The sequence below is a fragment of the Canis lupus genome, chromosome 12 (genome assembly GCF_011100685.1).
Source record: "Canis lupus familiaris isolate Mischka breed German Shepherd chromosome 12, alternate assembly UU_Cfam_GSD_1.0, whole genome shotgun sequence".
NCBI classification, from domain to species: Eukaryota; Metazoa; Chordata; class Mammalia; order Carnivora; family Canidae; genus Canis; species Canis lupus.
In genome coordinates this window covers 10263011-10269140 of record NC_049233.1, presented here as the reverse complement: position 1 = coordinate 10269140, position 6130 = coordinate 10263011, and the positions used below count along the sequence as shown (strand labels likewise).

Below are 6130 nucleotides of genomic sequence, written 5' to 3'. Positions count from 1 at the left end.
GGCGCTCTGGGGCTGCGGGGCGGGGGGAGCTGGCCCGGTGGGGGGCGCCGGGGAAGGCGGACGCGGGCCCGGCGCGCCGCCGGCGGGGTCAGGGGCGAAGGGGCAGGCGGAGGGCAGCGCGCGGGGAGCCGGCGCGGCGGCTCGGGTTACCGCGGCCCGGCCCTCCCACCCGCGGCTCGGGCGCGGGGGCCGGGGCGGACTCGGGCGGTCCCCCGCTGTTTGCATTTCTCTGGCGGGCGGCGGGGCTTGGGTTGAAAGGAATCGCCTCCATTTGGAACGTTGTTTATTTTTCTTAACTAGCCAGCGCCGACAGAGGACCTCGAGAGCACGGCGGCCGGACTCCGCCGAGCCCTCGCCGGGAAGGGGTCAGGACCGGGGGCGGCCCGACGACAGGGCGCTGCGAGCCCCCGCCGGGGAATGCGCGCGGGTCCCCCGGCGGCCGGGGTGGGCGAAGGGTCGCGGTGGGGCGGAGAATGACTTTCCTCCGCACTTAGGAAAACACACTTTCTCCTGTCGCAGTTACCTTAGCTTTGACCTTGCGCGAGGCCGGGCGGCGAAGCGGTTAAGCTTTCCGGCTTCGGGGTCTGGCCGCCTTGGGTTTCAGTTCTGCTTTCTCCGATTTTGGGTCCTTGACCTTGGGCAGGTCGGCTTTGTGCCTCAGTTTCCTCGAGTCTCAAATGGGTACAACGTAGTGCTTAGTTCTTTGGGTGGTTGCAAGGACTGAGTGAGGTCATTCACTTATAAACCCTTAGCGCAGGGCCTGGAACTTGCCCGGAGCGCAGGCGAGGTTAGCTCCTCTTGCGGGGGTGCCGGTGTTTGTGGTGCTCTGGCCACGCGAGGGTGGGTAGGGTGGGGGCAGCCGGCGAGCGCGTGGCCCACAGGGAGCTGGAGGCCCAGACTCTCCAGCTCTGGGGAGAGGTGAGGGCTGGGGAGAGTTCTGAGCGTTTTGACATGAAATGAATAAAATGCAAATGATATTCAAAGCAAGATGCTAATGAGAATCTATTCTTTGAGCGTCCACAGCCCCGGCAGTGCCCAGAACAGTGGCGGAGCTGGTGTGAACTCAAGCATGGGCAGGGTCCAGCAGCCCGGGTCTCGTGTGTGTGTGTGTGTGTGTGTGTGTGTGTGCGCCAGTGTGAGTGTGTGAGTGTCGGCGCGCGCCTGCTCCGGAATGTGCGTAGCCGGCTCCGGGTGTGCTCGCGCCGTCATGAAAATGAGGTCAGGGAAGGTCGTTCCACTCTGCAGCATAAATCAAGGAGGAAAGGAGAATGGATGTGAGAGACAGTCCCTGGAGACCGCCCCGAGAGAGGCAGCGCGAGGGAAGAGGGAGGGGGAAAAAGTTCTGCGGAGAATAGGCGAGAAGCCGGCCCAGGCAATCTCCCTCCCCGCGCTGCTCTCCCCCGCAGGTCCCTCCGGCCGAGCAGCCGCGCCCCGAACCCCGCCGAGATCGCGCCTTTAATCCCCCATCCTCCTCCCCAGGCTCCTAGGAACCGTTTCCTGCTCCCCTCATTTAAATGTTCCTCGTCTAGGCGCTCTTTGTGTGAACACTGAAGCTCCGTGTGCACCCAGCTTCCTCAGGAGCTTGTAAGTGCCCACGTGCACACGCCGGTTGCACACAAAATTGCACACTTGTTACTCGCGCGCACGACCGCCGGGGCTCGCAGTCAGACGTTCCGGAGCCGGCTGCTCTCCGCTATCCTCTGCGGTTCCCACGCGTCCCCTCTCCACGCGCTTTGCCTCCCGGGTCTCGCCAATAGCCACGACCGCCGCGCTCCGGCCCCTTCTGCTCTTCTCTTTCCGCCCGACGCCGGGAGAGCGCGGTGCTCCAGGCCCGTGTTTTCCCGCGCGTTATCCTGCGACCCTGGCTGGGAATCTCTGGAGGCTCGGGCCACCCTGGACCGGAACCGAAGGACGAATCATCCCGGTCGACCCGGCTCTCGGCTCTCTCGGGAGAAGAGGGACGAGAGTGCAACAGTCCGGGAGGGAGGAGAGAGAGGGAGAGGGGCATCTCTTACCTCTTCCTTGCATCTCTGAGACTTCAGGGCCAGAGGTCTGAACGGGGGCAGGGGACCGTGCAGGGAACACCCGCGTCCCCTCGGAACTTCTGTATACAGTGCCCAGAGCGCTTTGCTCTCCGCGGGCACCGAGGCTGCCTCCAAGAAAGGGAAGAGAGATGAGAAGAGGATGGACTGCGCCTAGGGTCTGCACTTGGGCCCAGATCAGACTTATTTTCCACCCTATTATCTTTATGACCATGAGTAATAACGATGATGCCTACAAAAGCCTGTACAGTAGGCACAGCATAGGTGCACACTAATACATTGAATAAAATCTACAAAGAGTTGTCACCGCCATGATTCTTCCTAAGCATCCACATTTTGTAGATTAATTCATTAAGTCATGAATTTATTCAACAAATATTTAGTGAGCTCCCACTGACGGAGAGAGGATGCCAAGAGCCTGGCCCTCTGGGCACTCATATTCTCCTGGGACAGAAAGCCAGTAAATAGAGAAACTTGGACACATCGTCTGATGTTAGGCAGAGCAGCCCTCGGTGCCGGGAATGAAAGATTATGCTGGGTTGGAGAGAGCCTCCCTGGGAAGGAGGAGGTCTGAATGAAGGCAGGGAATGAGCGGTGCAGACTTCTGGAGAGACAGAGTCCCAGGCAGAGGGAACTGGAAGTGCAGTGGCACAGACTGGGAAATGCCTGGGGTACAGCCTCCCTGTCAAGGGAGGACAGAGAGAGAGGAGGGACGTGATAATGGAAGGTCAGATCTGGCTTTGTAGGTCATGGTGTGGTGTTTTGGCTTATATTGCAGGTGTGATTGCAGAGCCGCTGGAGAATTTTTAACAGGGACTGAAACAACTGGATTGGTAGTTAAAAAACAAAACAAAACAACAACAAACAACGATAAACGAAGATAATTTAACTTACTTGTCTGTGGTTTCCAGGTTTGTGAGTGTCTTAGCCCAGATCTCTAAATGTGTCCCAGTCCAAAACATCAGATAGGGAAGCTTAGGCAAGATCGCACCAGAAGGTGCCCAGGAGGCGTCCTGAAGAGTATTCTATCCCTCCCACCTCTAGTTATAGGAAGGTTCCGGAATGAGACAGTGGGTAGGGTCTCTAAATCTGCCAGCGCAGGAATCTGGGCTGTGCTCACGGGTCCCCCAGCCTGAGGATCTCTTAGCATTTTCACTTCCTGATTCCCGCCCGCCCACCTGCTGCCCTTTGCTCTGCCTACCTGAGGCTCAGAGCGAGGGCAACTCCGGCACAGGTTAAGACCTAGTTTCTCGGATGCTCCAATTCCGCCGCTTGTTCAGGCTGCGGAATTCTGTTCCCGGGAAAGCCTGGCTGTCCGCAGACCCGCACGGTGGTCCCGCACCGCCGCCCGCTGGCCAAGGAGGACACTGCAGCCGCAGTCGGTACAAGGTGCAGAACGTACCAGAGACCGCAGGGGGCGCAGGAGCAGGCTAAGTGACGGCGTGCCAGGTGCCAGGTGCCGTGAGAGGCGCTTCAGTTGCTTTATTTAACCATCAGAGTAACTCCTGGAGAGATAGCTACTATTTCCCTCACTATACAGACAAGAAGATTGGGGTCAGGAGAGGCAAAGTACTTTGTTTAAAAACACACAGCTAGTAAGCGGCAGAGTGGTTTACCCGCTTTCACGCTCTCTCTTGCCCAGAGAGAGTGTGAGAAGAGGGAAATATTGGCTTCCATCCTAGAAAGCTCTCCCTCCCTTTGGCCCTGAAGAATCATCTAGAAAATGTCTTTAGCAGGTGCCCTAAGCTTCCAAGTCCGTCTCTGGAAGTGTTTCAAGGTATTTTCCCTACTGATGAGCTCATTTCAAATAGGTCCATGGTCTGCAGCTTGATACCAGTTCGGGAGCAGCTGCACAACTCTATCCTGCATGCTGTATGACTCGGGGGTGGGTGGCAGGGGTTTCTGTCTCTTCTCTGAGATTCAGGCTGGTTGAGCAGCCCTGTCCCTGACGGTGAGGAGCAAAGTGCTCTGAGCAGGGGAGCTCCTGAACCTCAGATGGCACGAAAGACGGAGAGGCAGGGAATGATCACCCTGAGCCCTCTCTGTGCTCTTTCCCCATCTTAAATGCCAAGGCTGGGAGATCCCACCTTTGGCTTCGCATGGGGGGGGGGGTACTCCTCTTTATCAGGCCCCGGGACTGCTCAAGCTGGTTTTGCAACCTCAGCTCTCTGGGTGGTCAGAGGACCACTGGGCGGAACCTGTGCCCTTCCCAGAGATGCGGAGAGGCAGCGGGCCGCTCAGCGCGGAGCTGGGTACCGTTCTCCATCCTCTGCTGCCCCCTAGTGGGCGAGGAGATGGCTGCCACTGGCACCGGCTTCCTATCTTCTTGCCGACCTTGGACAAAGGTTCCTTCCCAGAGGCCAGACAGACCTGGAAAGGTCTGGCTGCAGAACAACCCAGAGCAGTGTCCCGGTAACACCAGGACTATTACCCTCAACAAACATTTAGTAAGGGCCTGCCACGCACTCGGCCGTGTGGGGAGTCAAGAGGAAGCCCTCCCACAGCCCACCCCTTCCCTTCTTCAAGCCTTTGGGGTGAAGGGATCACAGTGTAGTAGAGAAGACACAAAAAATGATGCCTACAATCTTTTTTTTTTTTTAAGAAACCTTTTAACTTTTAAAATAATTATAGGTTAATATAAAGTTCAAAGATAGTAAGAGAGGTCCTGGGTACACATGCCCGGCGTGTGTGGATTCTTGAAACCACCACTGCAATCAAGATACGGAAGTACTCCGGTACTACTAAGATCTCCCTGGAGCTACCCCTTTATATTTACACCCATCTCTCTCTCTCTCCCAGTATTCTTTTTTTTTTTTCTCCCAGTATTCTTAACCATTGACAACCTTTAATATTTTCCATCTCTACAATGTTGTAATTTCCAGAATTTTATGCAATGGAATCATACAGTATGTGGCCTTTTGAGACTATTTTTCTTTTCACTTAGAAAAAATATTGAGATCCATCCAAGTTGTTGCATGTATCAGAAGTTCAATTCTCTGTGATTCCTTTTTATTGCTGAATAGTCCATGGATGTTATCATGGTTAATCTGCTGAGGGGCATCTGGGTTGTTTTCAGTTTTTGGCTACCAAAAATGAAGCTGCTATGAAATCATGTACAGGTTTTTATGTAGACATAAATTTTTATTTCTCCAGGATAAATGCCTCAAGTGCAATTGCTGTTAAGTATATGTTTATTTTTTAGAAGAAATTGCGGAGCTATTTTCCAGAGTGGCTTAATGGTACATTCCTGCTGGCAATATATGAGAATCCAGTTTCTTTGCATCCTTGCCAACATTTGGTATTGTCACTATTTTTAATTTTAGCTATTCTAAGAGCTGTGTAGCAATATCTAATCATGGTTTTAATTTGCATTTCCCTAGTGACTAGTATTGTTGAACATATTTTCATGTACTTATTTGCCATTGGTGAAAATGTCTGCTCAAGTCTTTTGTCTGTTTTCTAATTGGATTGTTTATTTTTTCACTGATGAGTTTTGAGAGTTCTTGATGTATTGAGACAAGAGTCCTTTGTCAGATGCATGATTGGCAAATATTTTCTCCTAGTCTGTAGATTGTCTTAACATCGCCTTAACAGGGTCTATTGTGTAGCAAAAGTTTTTAATTTTTATGAAGTCCATTTATGGATTTTTTTCTTTTATGGATTGAAACATGCTTTTGGTGTTACATCTAAGAACTCAACTAAGCCCCAAGTCTCCAAAATTTTCTTCTATGTAATCTTCTAAATTTTTTATGGTTTTATGTCTTACATTTAAACCTGTGCTCCATTTTGAGTATATTTTTGTATAAAGTGTGAGGTTTAGATCAAATTTCTTGTTTGTCTTTTGCATATAGATATCCTATTGCTCCAGCATCATTCATCGAAAAGACCATTCTTCCTCCACTGAATTGCTTTTGTATGTTTGTAAAAAATTATTTGGCTATTTATGACAACATGGATGGATCTTGAAGACATTATACTAAGATAAGCCAGACAGAGGAAGACAAATACTGTGTATATCATTGATATGTAGAATCTGAAAAAGCCAAACTTATAAAACAGTAAAATGGTGGTTGCAGGAGCTGAGGGCT

General features: G+C 52.2%; 1 long non-coding RNA gene across 1 annotated transcript; it reads right to left on the bottom strand.

Moving 5' to 3' along the window:
• Positions 1–898: 898 nt before the first annotated feature.
• LOC106559582 lies at positions 899–3378 on the bottom strand. The gene is made up of 4 exons (XR_005367379.1): positions 3244–3378; positions 2016–2149; positions 1630–1893; positions 899–1239 (listed from the first exon to the last, which is right to left on the bottom strand). It is a non-coding gene; the product is annotated as an uncharacterized LOC106559582 (long non-coding RNA).
• Between the last annotated feature and the right edge of the window lie 2752 nt (positions 3379–6130).